Source organism: Mesoplodon densirostris, chromosome 1 (genome assembly GCF_025265405.1).
Source record: "Mesoplodon densirostris isolate mMesDen1 chromosome 1, mMesDen1 primary haplotype, whole genome shotgun sequence".
Lineage (NCBI taxonomy): Eukaryota > Metazoa > Chordata > Mammalia > Artiodactyla > Ziphiidae > Mesoplodon > Mesoplodon densirostris.
The window spans coordinates 107693161-107714041 of NC_082661.1; the positions used below are offsets into that span (position 1 = coordinate 107693161).

Below are 20881 nucleotides of genomic sequence, written 5' to 3' on the forward strand. Positions count from 1 at the left end.
GTGCAGAGGACGCCGTCTCCGACCATGACTTCGAGTTGGGCTGCCGTTACCTCGCTAAATGACCTCCAGAAGGCAAGCAGACTTCCTGGTTCTGGGTGTCCATGTGTGGGATTGGACCCCGGGACTTTCTTGGGGCCGCATCCAGACCCCTTTACTGCCTGGTGCCTCCATCTCCGGCTTCTGGGTGTGCTGTGGGCCAACAGCTCACAGCCACCCCCTTCTCTGAATAGTTGATTGTCCTTGGCTGATGGGGACTGCTGCGCCCTGGAAGTTATCACTCCCCAAACACCTGGAGCTCATGACTGACTGGGGCTGCAGTATAAAGGCCCAGCTCCTTTGCCTCCAAGAGAGTTGACTCGTGCTATTCGTGCTCCGAGCTCCTCTGGAATGAAGTTGAAGGTAGCCTTAAGCAAAGACCACATCCCTGCTGCTTTCTCCTGCTTTCTTCACATCCTCCTCCCCAGAGCCTTCCCTTGTTAAGGCTTATGCACCCGACCTCCCTTCTAAGGCTCTCCTTTAAGGAGACCAGGCCCAAGGCAGACTCCACGGTGTGTCTCCGAGCCTTAAATGTGATGAGTCTATAACGAGTCAGTTTTCCCAAGTTCTGACGACGACAGTCTAAGCTTCTACCACCTTCTCACCAGTACACACTAACCATGGATGTTAATAATAACCATTTAATGATAGCTGAGGTTTATCTAGTTTATCACCTGCCAGGCACTAGATCAAGCCCTTTAAATGGATTATTTTATTTGGTTAACACAACAACCCTTTGAAGTAGGTAGTCTTATTATTTTTTATTGCGGACAAAGAAATGTCAGAATGTAAAGTAGCATATCCAAAGTAACACAGCTAAACAGCCACAGAGCCAAGATTCAGAGCTATCGGTCTGACTCTGAGCCTGAGCTTTGGATCTCCACACTTTGCTAACACCTCAGAAAAACAAAAAACATCTTCTCCCTTCCAGTGGTTCTTGTTATGGGCTGAATTGGGTGCTCCCCAAAATTCATATATTGAAGGCCTAACCCTCAGTAGGTCATAATGTGATTTTATTTGGAGATAGTGCTTTTAAAGATATAATTAAGTTAAAATGAGGTCATTTGGGTGGGCTCTAATCCAATGTGACTGGTGTCCTTAGAAAAGAGATTGGGACACACAGGCACAGAGGGAAGACCATGTGCACACATGGTGAGAAGGTGGCCATCTAGGAGCCAAGGAGAAAGGCCTGAGGAGAAACAAGTACTGCCAACACTTTGATCTTGGACTTCTGGCCTTTGGAACTGTCAGAAAGTAAATTTCTGTTGCTTAAACCACCCAATCTGTGGTACTTTATTATGGCAGCCCTAGCAAATAAATACAGTCTGTATTAGATTTATACCTCTTCATAACAAATACCACAAACTTAGTAACTTAAAACTAAGTTTTATGATTTATGATCTCAGCATCTGTGGGTGAGGAGCCTGGGCATAGCTTGGTGGGTCCTCTGTAGGGTTGCATTCGAGGTATTGGCTAGGGCTGTGTTCGCATCTGGAGTCTCGACTGGGAAGGATCCAGTTCCACCCTCACTCAGGTTGTTGACAGAATTTATTTCCTTGCAGCAGTAGGACTGAGGCCCTGGCTTCCTGCTAGCCTCTAGCCAGAGGCCACCCTTGACTGCTAGACACATAGGCCTCCCTAAATAGACTTCGACGTTTCTGTGAATTAAAACTATGATGTTCTAGGTTTATGTATAAAATAGATAACTAGTGAGAACCTACTGTATAGCACAGGGAACTCTACTTGGTGTTCTGTGGTGACCTGGCTGGGAAGGACATCCAGGAGGGAGGGGATGTATGTGTACCTAAGGCTGATTCACTTTGCTGTACAGCAGAAACTAACACAACGTTGTAAAGCAACTATACTCCAGAAACAAACAAACAAACAAAACTCCTAGGTGACACAGAATCACTGATCCCTGGGAATCCCTCTGAGAGTGTGTCCTTATTCAGCTGGGCGTGGCTGGGGGAGATGCAGACGCTGGGTGGGAGTCAGACCTTACAGGGGCTGCTGAACATCTCTGTTCCTTTTCCTTTCCTGTCCAGGAGTGAGAATCCAGAATAATGAGAGGACAACCAACAGGGGAAGGAAGTCCCTGGGAGGTGAGTTGGTTTGTTTGTATTTTCCTTATTTTAGCATGCATTTTGTTATTGTGTGTTTTTGCTAGGAAATCACCTATTTCCTGTGGATTTCCAGTTTAAAGCAATAGGTTTCTCTTATTTGAGTTTTAATTTTTCCTCTTTCTCTCGTTTTCAACAGAATTGTCAAAATTAACAAACAAATATGGGTACCTTATTGTTAACTAAAATCCATATTTTATTTGGGTTCCTTTCATTCTCCCATTTTCTGTCCTAGGATCCCATCCAGGGTATCCCATGGCATTGAGTCATAATGTCACTTTAGTATGTTTTGGCTTTGACATTTTCTCACACTGTCCTTCACTCTATGACCTCAGCAGTGTTGAGGTGGACTAGTCAGGTATTTCGTAGACTGTCCCGCATTGAGATTTACTTGGTGTTTTTCTTGTGATTAAAATGGGGTCATGAGTTTTGAGGAAGCAGATCACAAGGGTAAAGTGCTTTCTTATGACTTTATATCATGGGAACATACATCAAGGCAACTTATCACTGTTCATGTTAGCTTTGCCCTTCTGGCTCAGGTAGTGTTTGTCAGATTTTCCCCACTGTGAAGTTACTTTTTCCCTAAGTCTGTACTGTGTGTCTTCTTTAGGATGAAGTCACTGTGTGGCACCCACACTTCAGGAGAGGGGAGTATTGTATTTACCGTTGCTGTGTACTAACATTTGAAATTGGGCAGTGTGACCCTGCAACTTTGAATTTCTTTAGAAAAATTGTTTTAGCTCTTTAGGGTCTCTAGAAATTCCATCTTTTGGTGTTTCACATTTTGCTCCCCTTCACATGGATGTACCCCAGTTTGCTTATGCATTCATCTACTGAAGACATCCTGATTCCATTTAGGTTTAGACATTATGAGTAGAGCTTCCGTGTACAATAGCATCCTTGTTTTTGTTTGGATAGAGTTTTACAAAGCAGTTGTGTAAATATTGAAGGTGTGATTGATGGATCTCAAGGTGTGAGACTTGTTTGGCTTTGGAAAATCCTGCCAAACTGTATCTCAAGGCCGTCTACGCATTCCATCAGTGATGAAGGAGAGCTGCTGTTGTTCCCCACCCTCCAGTGATCAGGGTCGTCATTGTGGGAGGAGGTTAGTAGTTCTAATAGGTCCGTATCGCTGTCTTGATTTACTTTGTGATTCCCTAATGGTATATGATGTTGATCATGTCTTCTTTGGCCAGACATCTATTCAGATCTTTACCCTCTCACTGTTGTGGCCTCTCCCGTTGCGGAGTACAGGCTCCGGACGCTTAGGCTCAGTGGCCATGACTCACTGGCCCAGCTGCTCCGTGGCATATGGGATCTTCCCGGACCGGGGCATGAACCCGTGTCCACTGCATCGGCAGGCGGACTCTCAACCACTGTGCCACCAGGGAAGCCCCTTTACCCATTTTTAATGCAGTTTTTTGTTTTATAGTTCTTTGTATAATTTGAGTACAAATTCTTTATCAGATATGTGTTTTGCAAATATTTTTCTCCCAGTTTGTTGCTTGTTTTTCAGTTTTCTGAAAAAGGCATTTCACCGAGTAGAAATTTTTAATTTTATAAAGAACACGTTACTGGGATAAACCATAATGGAAAAGAATATATATGTGTATAATAACTGAGTCACTTTGCTGTACAGCAGAAATTAACACAGCATTGTAAATCAACTATACTTCAATAAAAAAAATAAATTTACAAAGAACATGTTATTAACTTTTTTCCTTTTGTGCATTGGCTTTTTGTGTTGTGTGTTAAAAGTCAAACCTCATGATCTATGTGACCAAACCCATGGTCATGTAGATTTTCTTCTATGTTTTCTTTTATAATTTTTATAGTTTTATATTTTAAATTTGTCTGTGGACACTTTGGAATGACTTTTGGTGTAAGTTGCAAAGTCTGTATCTACATTCATTTCATTGCATATGGTTTCTGATTGTTCTATACCTATTTTTCAAGAAGCCGTGGCATATTTGCTGCCATATGTTTGAATTTCCAAACATTAGTGGATTCAGCAGGACAGCCAGCAGGGAACTCGGTCTCCTCTGAACTGGGAGTGGGTGCAGCCTGCATTTCCCACTTTGCCAGCATAGGGTGACAAGCCCGCCCCTCTTACCAGTGCGCACCTGCCTTTTCTGCACACAGCGTTGGCCCTGTGCACAGCTGACAGGAGCCTGGCCTCCTCAGGAACCTACAAGGATTTGGCTTCGGGACAGTGCAGGGCTGCATCCACATTGAGACGAGCTCGGTTTCCTCAGGACTGGCTGGGAGGTGCCTCCATGGGAGAAAAAGGTGAGGAAAAAGTGGGGAGAAGCTTGCTGTGCTGACTGCCTGGTTGACTGCCTGGGGGTGGTGTCTGTTTTCAGAGGACCCAGCAGAGGAGGGGCTTGATGTGGAAAATTGTGGGTTTTAGTGAGTTTTGTGTGTGGTGCAGTGTCCGGTGTCCTCCTTTGGCTTGTGATGTTCCATTTTCCAGGCAGTTTATTGAGGGGACTGTCCTTTCCCTGGTGTATGTCCTTGGCAGCTTTGGCATAAATTAACTGAGTACATGTGTGTGGGCTTATTCTTGGGCTCTCTATTCCATTCTTACAGCCCCTTTGTCTCTTTTTGTGTCATTTCTACACTGTTTGGTTACTGTAGCTTCGTAATATGGTTTGAAGTCAAGGAGTGAGTTTCCTCCAGCTGCTGTTCTTCTTTCTCAGGATCCCCTTGGCTGTTCAGGGTCCTTTGTGGTTCCATACAAATGTCAGGACTGTTTGTTCAGTTTCTGTGAAAAATGCCTTTGGCATTTTTGTAGGAATTGCATTGAATGTGTATATTTGGGTAGAATGAACATTTTAGCACTACAAATTCTTTCTATCCATGAGCACAGGATATCTTTCCATTTATTTACGTCTTCAATTTCTTCATTAATGTCATAAGATTTTCAGTGTGCTGGTCTTTCACATCTTTGGGTAAGTTTATTCCTAGGTATTTTGTTCTTCTGATGTTATGGTAAATGGGGTTGTTTTCTTAATTTCTCTAATAGATTTTTGGTGGGTTGATGTGGAAAACTGGAATTAGAAATCCCACTGTTTCTACCACATCCAGGTCATCCAGAACACCCAAGACGGGACTTCCCTTGTGTTTTTTTTTTTTTTTTTATTAGTTTCTGCTTTATAACAAAGTGAATCAGTTATACATATACATCTGTTCCCATATCCCTTCCCTCTTGCATCTCCCTCCCTCCCACCCTCCCTATCCCACCCCTCCAGGCGGTCACAAAGCACCGAGCTGATCTCCCTGTGCTCTGTGGCTGCTTCCCACTATCTATCTGCCTTACGTTTGGTAGTGTATATATGTCCATGCCTCTCTCTCGCTTTGTCACAGCTTACCCTTCCCCCTCCCCATATCCTCAAGTCCATTCTCAAGTAGGTCTGTGTCTTTATTCCTGTTTTACCCCTAGGTTCTTCATGATCTTTTTTTTTCTTAAATTCCATATATATGTGTTAGCGTATGGTATTTGTCTTTCTCCTTCTGACTTACTTCACTCTGTATGACAGACTCTAGGTCTATCCACCTCATTACAAATAGCTCAATTTCGTTTCTTTTTATGGCTGAGTAATATTCCACTGGGGGCTTCCCTTGTGGTGCAGTGGTTAAGAATCCACCTGCCAATGCACGGGACGCGGGTTCGATCCCTGGTCCAGGAAGATCCCACATGCCGCGGGGCAACTAAGCCCGTGAGCCACAACTACTGAGCCCGCATGCTGCAACTACTGAAGCCCGTGCATCTAGAGCCCGTGCTCCGCAACAAGAGAAGCCACCGCAGTGAGAAGCCTGCGCACGGCAACGAAGAGTGGCCCCCGCTTTCCGCAACTAGAGAAAGCCTGCATGCAGCAACGAAGACCCAACGCAACCATAAATAAATAGAAAAATAAGTAAATAAATAAAATAAATAAATAACTAGACTGTCTTTTCTAATCTGCATGTTTTCAGTGTACAATTCTTGTACACCTTTTTCCTCACCTCTATTGGAGGCTGATTCAGAACACAAACAACCTCCTAGAGAAACTTGCCCCAACCCTGCCATGTACTGCCACCTAGCTGGCCTGGTACTGAGTCACCAAAAACTTTTGTTATTTACTTGATTCTTAATTCCTTTAGAATTCATTACTTTACTGTTATAAATGTTTATTGTCCTTGTAATAAATCTTTTAATAAATCATTTTTATTTTAAAAATAAAATATTGTACTTTAATTACTCCATAGATGAGTGATGAATGGATCACACTTGACATATGATTGTAATCTTTTTATAATTATTAAAGTAATACATGTTATAAAAAATTGAAATATTACCTAAAGAAAAGAGGTTTGCCAATCCCACCCCCAGAGGTGACCATCTTGAATGGTTTGGTGCATCTCTCTCAGGGTCTATCTGTCTCTATCTCTGTCTCTGTCTCTCACACACAAGCAGATTTGTTTACATTTATGTTGATTTCACATCTATGTGGTCTTACAGATGGGATCCTGGATGCAGATGGTTAGTCCTCGTGCTTCCCACCTAAGAGGACCCTGAAGTCTCCCCTGTAATCAGGGGAGTGGGGGCATTTGAGGGCATTTCCCTCAAAATATGCCTTAGTGACATATTGTTTGTTTTGAATTAATGTTACTTAAGAAAAGAGCCATGCAAGAGAGACACTTTTTACCTCTTTTTAGGAAGAAATAAATCTCTCCTGTGAAAGGTACCCCACCTGGGGGCTGAGACGTGAGGGCAGAGGGCTGCAGGCATGCTGGCCCCTGCAAATCAATTCATTTTGGGGACTTTCTGTCGAGACTACTGAGGTGCCAGTTAGCTTTGTGATGACCAAAGCCAACTCCTCTCTCTGGCTATTTCTGAGAAAAGGCCTGAGTCTGAGCCATTATAGATTCTCTGGATTTCTTGGCATATGGACTGATCTGCACCCTCTCATCCTGACAGACCCCTTGTAGAAACACCTTCACTTTAAGAGTTTTTTCACCTCGTCCAGAAGATAAACAATGCCCCCATTCCCATACCCAACAAACAAGGAGACAGATATTCATTTGCTTTCCTACCTCAGCCACTTCAGAGAAGTCACTCTCTTAGAAATACCTTAAGCTCAATGACATACCTCTGTCTCCCTTTCTCTGGCACCATGGCATCCCTGGGTGAGCCCCGTCTTACATGGGCTTGACGGCACCACTTAGATGAGCCAGAGACAGTACCCCGAAATGGCCTGATGGTACCACCATACATTGAAAATGACCTACACACCAAATCAGCCTTAAACATGGTGGTCCAGAGACCAGGGATGTGCATGTGCCTCTGATGAAATCATTGCTCAGGAAACCCCAGCATCTATCATCCATCTTCTCCACATTCTTCTGACCTTTGCTTTTCCTCTTTTCAGCTGATATCTTGCTAGATTGTTCATGGACAGATCCCATCTGGCAAAAGCAGAATCATCTTCCCAACACATGAGACGAGAACAGGCACGGGCCCGCACGCATCTTATCCTCCTCTGCCTGCCCAGTCCATCATGTTAGAAAAATGTGCCCCTCTTCCTGTCAGAAGCCAGACGCCAGGTAAAGGACTTAGATGTAAAGGAAACCAGAATATTGTCTTGAGCTACAGACACTTCAAAAAACAAAGCAAAAACAACATTCCCCCCCCCCAATACACCAGGTGCAGAAGGGTATGCTGAGCCTTCCCCTTCTTTTTCTTGGAAGCAACAGATAACATGTCATGCCCCCCCCGCCGCCCCACCAAGAAGACATCTTCCCTCTCCTGGAAGGAGAGTGACATTGTGATCGTCAAGGGCAGAGAGTGGAGAATGAGAGAATTCTGTACAAACAGACCGTGTTCAACCTAATTCTCATCTTCCTTAGCTTCTTCACTTAGTGTAGTTCCTTTTCCACATCACCTCTCTTTGTTCAACCTAACAGAAAAGAATTTAGGTTTTGTCACTTCTCTGGGTCTTTCTTCATTTCCTTAGGAGGGCGCCCTGGGTCAGGTAAAACTTGTGGGAAATAAATGTGTATGGTTCCCTTCTGTGAATCTGTCTTGTGTCTGTTTAATTCTCAGGACCAGCCTTCAGCTCTAAGAGGGTGGAGGTCAGGTTCTGTCTTGGCCACATCTTCCTTGCTGGCATCTTTGAATTCTACCTCCTTCCTTGGCTTGATTCCTCAGCATGCTGATATGCTCTCAGCTACCATCTTTAGAAGCTCTGTGAACATGGGCTGTGTGTTTCAAAATGAAACACATTTGTACCCTACGATACAGCTCTTGAATTCCTTGGTATTGATGGACCTAAATGAGTCGAATGCTTATATCTCTACAGAAACCTGTATGGGACATTTATGGCATCTTTATTCATAACTGCCAAAACTTGGAAGCAACCAAGATGTCCTTCAGGAGGTGAATGGACACACAGACTGGTCTCCATCCATGCAACAGAATGTTCTTTGGCACTGAAAAGATATGAGAGAGAGATGGAGCCATGGGGAGACGGGAGGGGCACCTTAAGTGCATATCACTCACCAAAAGAAGCCAATCTGGAAAGGTGGCATAGCTTAGGGTACCAACCACATGTGACATTCAGGAAAAGGCAAACCAAAGAAAGGGTGGGTTGCCAAGGGTTTGTGGCAGGGTTGAGGGGTGGGGCATGATAAACAGGTTGAGCACTGAGGATTTTTAAGGCAGTGAAACTATTCAGTGTGATACATTCATGGCGAGACACATTTGTCAAAACCCATAGACTGTGCAACACAAGGAGTGAATCCTAGTGTAAACTCTGGATTCTGGTGATCATGATGTGTCCATGTAGATTCATCGATAGTGACCAACACACAGAATGTTGATAGGATAGTTGGGGAGAGGGAAACTCTGAGCACCTGTGTGGGTGGGGAGGGGGTAGGTGGGGAGAGCAGTAACAGCAGAGCAGGGGGCATATAGTACCTCTCTGTACTCTGCCCAATTTTGCTGTGAACTCAAAACTTCTTTAAAAAAATGATAAACCTTATTTAAGCAAAGAAACAAATAACGTTCCATTAGCATCACATGGCTGTTCCTCTTCAAATCCTCAATCTGTCTGGGCCACTTGAAAGTCAAACTTCAGCGGACACTTGACCTTTCAACCCTCATCCTTTCAAAGTTTCTTCTACATCTGCTCTTTATCTCACTACACTTTTGTTTTTTAATTTTTAATTAAAAAAATGTTTCTGGCTGCGCTGTGAGGCTTGCAGGATCTTAGTTCTCCAACCAGGGATCGAACCCGCACCCTCAGCACTGAAAGCATGGAGTCCTAACCACTGGACTGCGAGGGAATTCCCCTACACTCTTTTTTTTTAAGATAGTATTTTTTCTTCTTTTTTAAAGTTGATGTATACTTGACGGGCAATATTACATATTAGTTTTCTGGTATATGACATAGTGACTTGATATTTTTATACACTACAAAATGATCACCAAGATAAGTCTAGTTACTATTTGTCACCATACAATGTTATTACAGTATTATGGACTCTATTCCCTGTGCTGTACTTCACACCCCATGACATTTGTTTTATAACAGGAGTTTGGAACCTCTCAATCTTTCTCACCTATTGCACTCATCCCTCCACCCCCCCTCCTATCTGCTAACCATCAGCATGTTCTTGGGATCTATGAATCCCTTTCTGTTTTGTTGTGTTTGTTCATTTGTTTCATTTTGTTTTGTTTTCATTTGTTTTGTTTTGTAGATTCTATATATAAGTGACATCATAAGGTAATTATCTTTCTCTGTCTGCCATATTTCACTTAGCATAATGCCCTCTAGATCCATTCATGTTCTCGTAAGATTTCTTTTTTTTGGTTCTTTTTTACGTTCTTTTTTCTTTTATATATATATATATATATATATATATATATATATAGAGAGAGAGAGAGAGAGAGAGAGAGAGAGAGAGAGAGAGAGAGAGAGAAACTATATATATGAAACTTTCTTTATTTTTCTATCAATGGATACTGTGCTGGCTTCCATATCTTGACTATTGCCAATAAAGCTGCCATGAACATAAGGGTGTGTATATCTTTTTGAATTCGTTTTTTGGTTTCCTTCAGAAAGATACCCCCAAGTGTAATACCTGCATCATATGCTATGTCTATTTTTAATTTCTTGAGGAACCTCCATACTGTTTTCCATAGTGGCTTTACCAGTGAGCATTCCCAGCAAAAGGGAATGAGGATTCCCTTTTCTCCACATCCTCAGCAATACTTTTTATTTGTTATCTTTTGGATGATAGCCATTCTTTCAGGTGTGAGGTGATAATCTCATTGTGGTTTGGATGTGCACTTCCATGATGATGAGTGATGCTGACCATGTTTTCATGTGTCTTTTGGCCATCTTTATATATTCTTTGGAAACATGTTCAGTCTTCTGCCAATTTTTTATTTGGATTTTTGTTTTTCTGGAGGTTGAGTTGTGTGAGTGAGTTCTTGGTCTATTTGTGTATGAACCATTTCTAGCTGTATTGCTTGCAAATATTTCTCACATTCAATAGGCTGCCCTTTTGTTTTGTGGATGTTTTTTTTTGCAGTTGAAAAGCTTTTCAGTTGGATGGAGTCCCATTGGTTTATTTTGCTTTTATTTCCCTTGCTTGAGGAGACAGATCCAACAAATATTGCTAAAACTTATGTCATTGTACTGCCTATGTTTTCTTCTAGGAGTTTTATGGCTTCAGGTCTTATATTGAAGTGTTTGATTCATTTTGAGGTTAGTTTTTTAGATGGTATAAGAAAGGATTCCAGGGCTTCCCTGGTGGCGCAGTGGTTGAGAGTCCGCCTGCCGATGCAGGGGACACGGGTTCGTGCCCCGATCCCGGAAGATCCCACATGCCGCGGAGCGGCTGGGCCCGCGAGCCATGGCCGCGGAGCCTGTGTGTCCGGAGCCTGTGCTCCGCAACGGGAGAGGCCACAGCAGTGAGAGGCCCGCGTACAGCAAAAAAAAAAAAAAAAAAAAAAAAGAAAGGATTCCAGTTTGATTCTTGTGCATGTAGCTGTCCAGTTTTCTCAACACCATTTATCGAAGAGGTTATATTTTCCCCATTGTATATTGTCACCTCCTTTGTCATAGATGAATTGACCATGTAAGCATGGGTTTATTTCTTGGCTGTCAATTCTGTCCCATGGGCATGTGTGTATTTCTTTTGTTCCAATACCATATTGTCTTGATGATTTTAGATTTGTAGTATAGTTTGAGATCAGGGAGCATGATATGTCCAGGTTTGTGCTTCTTTCTTAAGACTGTATTGACAATTCAGGTTCTATACACATTTTAGAACTCTTGGTTCTAGTTCTCCGAAAAATTCCATTGGTATTTTGACAGAAATGGCATTGAATCTCTAAATTGCCTTGGGGTGTGGAATCATTTTAACAATATGAATTCTTCTAATCCAGGAGCATGGTGTATATTTCCATTTGTTTGTGTCATCTTCATTTCTTTCATCAATGTCTTCCAGTTTTCTGAGTATAGGTCTTTTACCTTCTGGGTTAGATGTATTCCTAGGTATTTTATCTTTGTTAATGTCATTGTCATTAACAAAGAGATTTCTTATGTCATTGAGATTTCTTAATTTCTCATTCTGACAGTTTGTTGTGACTGTATAGAAATGTAACCGATTTCTGTAAATTAATTTTGTATCCTGCAGCTTAACTGAACCTTCTGATGAGTTCTATTTGGTTTTGGGTGTGGTCTTCAAGATTTTCTGTATAGAGTATCATGTCATCCACAAACAGTGACAGTTTTTCCTCTGTCATGAGATTCCTTTTATTTCTTTTTTAAATCTAATTACTATGGCTAGGACTTCTTAGACCATGTGGGATGAAAGTGGTGAGAACCGTCAGGGTTAGAGTTAGGTTTAAGCATAATTGTCCATAATTGTGTGAGTCTGTTCAGGGGCTGCCATAACAAATACCACAGAACAGACAGTTTAAACAACAGACATCTCCCAGTCCTGGATGCTGTCTGAGATCAAGGTGTCTGCAGATTGGTGTTTCCTGAGGCTTCTCTCCTTGGCATGTAGACAGCCATCTTTTCCCCCTGTCCTCACATAGTCTTCCCCTGTGCCTATCTGTGTCCTAATCTCTTCTTGTAGGACATCAATCCTATTGGATTAAGATCTACCCTAGTGACCTCATTTTTACCTTGGTCACCTCTTTATTTTTTAAAATAAATTTATTCTATTTATTTATTTTTGGCTGTGTTAGGTGTTCATTGCTGCATGCGGGCTTTCTGTAGTTGCCATGAGTGGGGGCTACTCTTCGTTGTGGTGCACAGGCTTCTCATTGCGGTGGCTTCTCTTGTTGCAGAGCATGGGCTGTAGAGTGCAGGCTCAGTAGTTGTGGCGCATGGGCTCAGTAGTTGTGGTGCACAGGCTTCAGTAGTTGTGGCTCGCGGGCTGTAGAGCGCAGGCTCAGTAGTTGTGGTGCACGGGCTTAGTTGCTCCGCGGCATGTGGGGTCTTCCTGGAACAGGGCTTGAACCCTGCACCACCAGGGAAGCCCTATTTTTTCTTTTTAAATTGGGGTATAGTTGCTTTACCATGTTGTGTTATTTTCTGCTGTACAGCAAAGTGAATCAACCACACATATCCATATATTCCCCTCTTCCTTGGATTTCCTTCCCATTTAGGTCACCACAGAGCATTCAGTAGAATTCCCTGTGCTATACACTTTGTTTTCATTAGTTATCTATTTTATACATAGTAGTATATATATGTCAATCCTAATCTTCCAATCCATCCCACCCTTCCCTTCCCCCCTTGGTATCCATACGTTTGTTCTCTACGTCTGTGTATCTATTTCTGCTTTGTAAATAAGTTCATCTATACAATTTTTCTAAATTCCACATATATGCATTAATATACAGTATTTGTTTTTCTTTTTCTGACTTACTTCACTCTGTATGGCAGTGTCTGGGTCTATCCATGTGTCTGCAAATGGCACAGTTTCATTCTTTTTTATGACTGTGTAGTAATCCATTGTATATATGTACCACATCATCTTTGTCCATTCCTCTGTTGATGGACATTTAGGTTGCTTCCATGTCCTGGCTACTGTAAATAGTGCTGCAGTGAACATTGGGGTGCATGTATCTTTTTGAATGATGGTTTTCTCCGAGTATATGCCCAGAGTGGGATTGTTGGATCATATGGTAGTTCTATTTTTAGTTTTTTAAGGAACCTCCATACTGTTCTCCATAGTGGCTGTATCAATTTACATTCCCACCAACAGTGCAAGACGGCTCCCTTTTCTCCACAGCCTCTCCGGCGTTTATTGTTTGTATATTTTTTGATCATGGCCATTCTGACTAATGCGAGGTGATACCTCACTGTAGTTTTGATTTGCATTTCTCTAATGATTAGTGATGTTGGGCATCTTTTCATGTGCTTGTTGGCCATCTGTATGTCTTCTTTGGAGAAATGTCTATTTAGGTCTTCTGCCCATTTTTCGATTGGGTTGTTTGTTCTTTTGATATTGAGCTGCATGAGCTGTTTGTATATTTTGGAGATTAATGCCTTGCCAGTTGCTTCATTTGTAAATATTTTCTCCCATTCTGAGGGTTGTCTTTTTGTCTTGGTTATGGTTTCCTTTGCTGTGCAAAAGCTTTTAAGTTTCATTGGGTACCACTGGTTTAGTTTTGTTTTTATTTTCATTACTCTAGGAGGTGGGTCAAAAAAGATCTTGCTGCGATTTATGTCGTAGAGTGTTCTGTCTATGTTTTCCTCTAAGAGCTTTATAGTGTGCAGCCTTACATTTAGGTCTTTAGTCCATTTTTGTATATGGTGTTAGGTAGTGTTCTAGTTTCATTGTTTTACTTGTAGCTGTCCAGGTTTCCTAGCATCACTTATTGAAGAGACTGTCTTTTCTCCATTGTATATTCTTGCCTCCTTTGTCAAAGATTAGATAACCTTAGGTGCATGGATTTATCTCTGGGCTTGCTATCCTGTTCCATTGTTCGTCTCCTCTTTAAAAACTCCATCTCCAAATATAGCCACATCCTGGGGTCCTGGGGGTTAGGGATTCAGCATGTGAATTTGAGGGAACACGACTGAGCCCACGCCATCCTGCTTAGGAACTAACATGTGCCTCGGTCCTTCCTTCCCTCAAGTCCCACTGGGGTGATGTGATGGGTGAGGGAGAGGCCACTTGTGCCGTGTTTGTGTCCCAGCTGGGGAACCCTTCTCTGCTCTGTTTGATCAGACAGCAGCAGTGCCAGCCCCCTCCTGAGGTGAGCGATTCTAGGGTTTTGTGCTATGTCTGTTACCTGGCCTGCTGAGGTGCTCAGTGACAGGGAACCCAGGAGCCAGCAGCGTAGTGGGGATGCCGGGGGCTCTCAGGGCCTTGGCAAACACTTCTCCCACCACACACCCCAGCAAAAGTGGGGAAACCTTTGGGGGATTACAGGAGGTCTCATTTATGCTTCAGGAAGAGCACATTGGGGTGGGATGTGAGATGCACCATGGAGGCAGGGAGCTATGTCATGGCCTACAGAACCAGGCACAAGATCAAGCCTGGGCCAGGGCTGTGGCTGTAGAGGAGAATTAGTGTGGGGACTGGCCTTAGGCTCTGGAGGAGGAGCTGGCAGTCACTGGGGCAGAAGGAGAGTGGGAGCCTGGGAGGCCCTGGGTGTCTGGGCTGCGTCCTGGGGTGTGGGGAGCGGTAGGATCCCAGTCCTCCGAGGGGCCTGTTAGCCCCCAAGGTGAGATGGGGATGCAGTGGCTGCACAGATGCCTGTGGCCTGGGAGAGGGGTCCATGCTGGAATTATTGCAGGGAGGAGGAGGAAAGGCCGGGTGGGGGCAGGCCGGTACAGCAGGCTACCTACAGGTGACTGGTCCTGTTGGAAGCAACTCAGAGCCAGAAGGAGTGGCCGTCAGGAGCTCAGCTTCTTTCTCTTGTTCCTTTGTAAAACCACTGTGGTAGAGTTTGAAACACCACCAGGAGACTTCTGAGCCCAGTGCTGCCGTGGGTTCATCAAAGGGGCCTGGGTGGAAAACAGAACCACTGCAGGCCCCACCCATGTCCTCACTGGGGATGAATCCCATCAGGATACTGGGGCTCACAGACTTTAGGGAATCCCTGCCCTCAGGACTGGTCTCCTTTCTTCCAGCCAGCTGCTGGTCAGAGGCCCAGGCACCCCCATCCTGGCTCCAACCCCTAGGGCCTGGATTCTGGGACAGTTTAGGGGTAATGCAAGGCCCTCATGCTCTTTTATTTGCTTGGGGGCAAGAATGCCTTAAAAGCTGCAATTGGCTGATTTCGGAGGTCTGAGTGTTTCTAGCTGATATGGGTGGAAAGGTGGGGTGTGAGGTACATACATCTGCAGAGCCTTCTCAGTGTAAAGATCTATGCATTCCACTGGCCAGTCAGTTCCCCACACTATCCTCCCAGGAAGCTCAGATCCAGGATTAGGAGGGCAGAGGCTCTCCCTTTGCTTATCTGTAACTTCCCACTCCCACCCTGAGGAGCCTGACTCCCACTGTCTGCCATTTATCAATTCATTTCTCTTTTCCAGATTCCATGTACAGTGGTTTCAGAATTGTTAGCTACTACACCCTGGAAAGAACTTTATAAAATAAGGTCCACTGTTTTTGTATGGTCCATTTAGCCTTTAGTCTACAGATTCCAGTGATTTCCAAGGTTAACTTAGGTCAGTGCCTTTTGCCCCACTGCCTACAGTGAGGTTTTTCATACATTTCTTATACAGTTACATTCTGTCGCGTTGTGTATTCCATCCTGTGACACTCCTACACTCTAAATAAATTTGAATAGATTATGATTGACTCCTTGGACTCTACAAATCTATGGGCTTAGATGTATGCATAGTGACAGGTATCCATCCTACAGTATCGTGTGGAATACCTCAACCCCCACCCCATGATCTGCTTATCTGTGCTGTTTTGCCTTTTCCAAAATGTTATAAATGGGGTCATACTCTGTACATCCTCCTCAGACTGGATTCTTCCACTTAACAATATATACATAAGATTTATTCTTGTCTTTTCATGGGTTGATGGTTCATGCCTTTTTTTTTGACAGCATCATACTTATTATTTCATTTAAAGTTTTACTTGCTAGAAATACAGTGTTGTTATTCTTCAGAATAGTATCTTTCAGGTCCTCCTTTTTAAAAAAAATGTTTATTGGAGTATAGTTGCTTAATGGTTCGTTCCTTTCTATTGCTGAGTGGTATTCCATTGCATGTGTATGGGAGGAAAAACTATTTTCCCCCTACCCTTCTAGGTTCTTGGTTGAGAACCCCCCCCCACTTAAAAAAACAAAAAGACAGATTACTAGGAGAAAACCAGAAGTGTAATAATATGTATATCTCCTCTATACAGGGGAGCTATCCAGAAAAACTGAGTCACTGCCTGAAATGGCCAAAACCATCATCTTAAATACCATCTTCAGATAAAAACAAAAGAAAGACCTTGGGGAAGGGGTGAAACCAGTTATGGCAGGTTATCATGCAAAGCACAGTAAACAAGGGTATGGTTGTATGCAGATTTAAGTCAGGACTTGTACGTTGATAAGAGTTAGTTGAGATTTAATCATCCTATTTCTTGTGCAAAGAGGGACACAACCTTACAAATGAAGATTTCTATTGTAAATATCCTTCACAAAAGAGCAACCTCTGCTCAGTTTTCTGAGACTCTTTTTTTTTTTCCCTTTTTTTGAACCAGACTGAAATAATCCTTATGCCAGAGGGGCATATTTTGGGATGGCATATTCTACTTTGCTTGACCTGGATGTACCCCACTTTCCTTATGCATTCCTCTATTGAAGGATATCCTGATTTCTTCAAGTTCTTAACCATTATGAGTAGTGGTGCTGTGCATAATTGCATCTTTGTTTGCATTTGGCTATAGATTTTCTTTATTATTTATTTATTTGTTTGTTTATTCATTTATTTATTTTTGGCTGCATTGGGTCTTGTTGCTGTGCATGGGCTTTCTCTAGTTGCGGTGAGAGGGGGCTACTCTGTTGCGGTGCACGGGCTTCTCATTGCAGTGGCTTCTCTTGCTGCGGAGTATGGGCTCTAGGGGCGTGGGCTTCAGTAGTTGTGGCTTGAGGGCTCCAGAGCGCAGGCTCAGTAGTTGTGGTGCACTGGCTTAGTTGCTCCGTGGCATGTGGGATCTTCTCAGACCAGGCATCGAACCTGCGTCCCCTGCATTGGCAGGTGGATTCTTAACCACTGCGCCACCAGGGAAGTCCCTTTTCTTTGTTTTTTTAAAAAAATTTATTTTATATTGGAGTATAGTCGATTAACAATTGTGATAGTTTCAGGTGCACAGCAAAATGACTCAGCCGTACATATACACATATCTAGACATAGATTTTCAAAGCAGTTGCATAAATACTGGAAGCACGATTGTTGGATCTCAAGGTGAGACTTGTTCAGCTTTGGGAAAAACTGCCAAACTGTCTTTCAAAGTGGCTGTACGTGCATCCCACCAGCAAATGGGAGAGTTCCTGTTGTTCCTCACCTATAGCAGTTGGTATTGTCATACTTTTGGAGTTTAACAGTCCTAATAGGTGTACTGTGATACCTCATGACTTTAATTTGTAATTCCCTAAAGGTACATGATGTTGAACATATTTTTGTATGATTTTCACTACCTGTATATCTTTTTTGGTGAGGTGTGTGTTCTAATCCTTACCCATTTTTTTTTTTTTTTTAGCGGTACGCGGGCCTCTCACCGTTGTGGCCTCTCCTGTTGTGGAGCACAGGCTCCGGACGTGCAGGCTCAGTGGCCATGGCTCACGGGCCCAGCCGCTCCGCGGCATGTGGGATCTTCCCGGACTGGGGCACGAACCCGTGTCCCCTGCATCGGCAGGTGGACTCTCAACCATTGCGCCACCAGGGAAGCCCCCCATTTATTATGGGGTTGCTTTAGAGGCCTTTGCCTATTTTGAGTCCAAATCCTTTATTGGTTATGTGGTTTGCAAAGATTTTTCTCCCAGTTTGTGGCTTTTCAGTTTCTGAATAAGGTCTTTTAGAGTACAAATCTTTAATTTTATAAAGTCTATAATATGACTTTCTTTTGTGGATTGGCTTATTGTGTTGTGTGTTAAAACTCAAGCTCATGGTCTACAGACCAAACGCAAGGTTATGTAGATTTTCTTCTGTGTTTGTCTCTGTAATTTTGATAGTTTTGCATTTTATAATAAATGTCTGTTAATAAGTTTGAGTGAATTTCGTGTAAGTTTTAAAGTTTGTGTCTACAGTCATCATTTCGTTTCATACAGTTTCCAGTTAAGTATTCCTTAACTATTTTGGAGAAGTCATGGGATATTTGGCTCTATTTCAGTTTGAATTTCCACAGTGTAATGGATCAGCAGAATTGCCCTCAGCGGGCGGGGCCTTCACTGAACTGTAAGGGCGGCTTGGTCTGCTCCGTTCCCGCTGGCTGGCAGGGAACGCGAGCCCGCCTCCCTGACCCTGCGCGGCAACTCGCGTTTTGCCAGCGGCCTTGGCTCCGCGGTCAGCTGACAGGGGCCCCTGTCTCCTCAGGACCCCCTGAGGCTTCAGCTTTGGGACATTGTGGGGTCCCGTTCTCTCTGACAGGGGCCCGATCTCCTCAGGACCTGTCGAGAGGGGGTGCCGCTGAAGGAAAAGGTGAGGAAAAGTGAGGAAAAGTGGGGAGAAGGTTCCTGTGCGTGGATGACCAATGAGGGTGTCTGTCTTCAGAGGAACTGAGGAAAGCTCGGTTTTTAGTTAGTTTGTGTGTGTGGTGTAGACAGATCGCAGTGTTGTTCTTTGGCCTGTGGCGTCCAGTTTTCCCAGCACCGTTTATCGAGGGGACTGTCCTTTCCCTGGTGTATGTTCTTGGCTCCTTTCTTGTGGATTAACTGACCACACACCCATAAGATTTTTCTGGGCTGTCTATTCTGGTCCTCTGGTCTGTGTGCCTGTTTTTGTGTCAATTCCACACTAGCTTTGTAATGTAGTGTCAAGTCAGGGAGCGAGATGCCTCCATCCAGTTCTGCTTTCTCAGGGTCACTTTGACTATTTTGGGTCCTTTGTAGTTTCACAGAAATCTTAAGATTGTTCTGTTTCTGTGAGAAACGTCATTGGAATTTTGGTAGGGATTACATTGAATGTGTACATATATTGGGTAGAATGCATATTTAAAATATTTTATTTAAAAATTTTTATTTATTTAATTTATTGTTGGCTGCGTTGGGTCTTCGTTGCTGTGTGCGGGTTTCTCTAGTTGTGGCGAGCGGGGGCTACTCATTGTTGCAGTGCGCAGGCTTCTCATTGCAGTGGCTTCTGTGTTGTGAAGCACAGGCTCTAGGCGCCCGGGCTTCAGTAGTTGTGGCACGTGGGCTCAGTAGTTGTGGCTCGCGGGCTCTAGAACGCAGGCTCAGTAGTTGTGGCGCACGGGCTTAGTTGCTCCGCGGCATGTGGGATCTTCCCAGACCAGGGCTTGAACCCGTGTCCCCTGAACTGGCAGATGGATTCTTAACCACTGTACCACCAGGGAAGCCCAGAATGCATATTTTAACAATATTGTTTTCACCCATTAGCACGGGATATTATTCCATTTACTTGTGTCTGTTCAGTTTCTTTCATTGGTGTCTTACAGTTTTCAGTGTGCAGGTCTTTCAGGTCCTTGGTTAAATTTACTCGTAGTTATTTTCTTGGATGCAGTTGTAAATGGGATTTTAAAAAAATTCTCTTTCTGATGGTTCATTATTAGTGTATAGAATCACAAATGATTTTTTTGTATTGATTTTTTTTCCTGCAGTTTTACTGAATTCATTTTTAGTTTTAGCATGTTTTTGGTGGTATGATGTGGAAAAGTAGAAATCTGAAATTTATCTATTTTTTTTCTTTCATTGCTTATGCTTTACTGTCAAATCTAAGAAACCATTGTTAAATTGAAGGTCATGAAGATTTAATTCGTTGGTTTCTTGGAGAGTTCATACAGTCATCCCTCGGTATCCACTAGGCCAGGGTTTAGGCCTGGGGTTTGAAGTCAGTGTGAGGGTTTAGGGTCAGAGTTTAGGGCTGTGGGGCAGGGTTTGAGAGTCAGGGTAGAGGGTTGTGGTTAAAGGGTCAGGGTCAGGGATTAGAGTTTGGGGGTCAGGGTTAAGGGTCTAGGGGTCTGGGATTAGAGGTGTTAGGCTGTTAAGGTTAGAGGTTAGGGCTCTTGGGGTTAGGGTTAGAGTTAGGTTTAAGCACAACTGGCCCTCATTGCCCTCCCGTCCTTCTCTCTGAGGCCTTCAGGATGGACAGGGTTTGCCCACGGTCACACATGAGTCAGGGAGTTGAGCTGGACCACTGTTTTTCTACCGCACCCCCACCCCCAACCCCACCCCGCGGCCTGGGCTCTGAGAGAAGAATGAAATGTCTGTTTTTGTCTCTGACTGTTTCAAATCCAACTCATCCTCAGTCAAGCTTTGGGGAAGGTGTCAGAAGTCATGCATGGTTTCCTTCTGCCGTCCCACCTGGCAAGGGTGATGCTGGCCCCACTCTGCCTCAGTAGCCCCAGGTTCCAGCATAGGGAAGTACTCAGTAGAGATGTGTAGATTTGTACAGGACTGGGTGGAGTGACCTGCCAGCCCCCAGGTGCTGCCTTCTTGAGGGCTGGTTGGGCCCTCCTGGGACTGGATGGATCCTTTGTCCCATCTGAGTGGGCATCAATAGACAATCAAGTCTCAGACAGGACAGCCCTTG

At 43.7% G+C, this 20881-nt stretch overlaps 1 long non-coding RNA gene across 2 annotated transcripts in view; it reads left to right on the plus strand.

Moving 5' to 3' along the window:
• The first annotated feature begins 82 nt into the window (after nucleotides 1-82).
• LOC132495624 (uncharacterized) overlaps nucleotides 83-20881 on the plus strand; it is a 30499-nt gene continuing 9700 nt past the window's right edge. The window contains exons 1-4 of one of the 2 annotated variants that reach the window (XR_009533322.1): nucleotides 83-399; nucleotides 2082-2138; nucleotides 4299-4445; nucleotides 7568-7742. This is a non-coding gene — a long non-coding RNA (uncharacterized LOC132495624). The remainder of the gene's footprint in view (nucleotides 400-2081; nucleotides 2139-4298; nucleotides 4446-7567; nucleotides 7743-20881) is intronic. The other variant, XR_009533321.1, reaches the window with a different exon arrangement.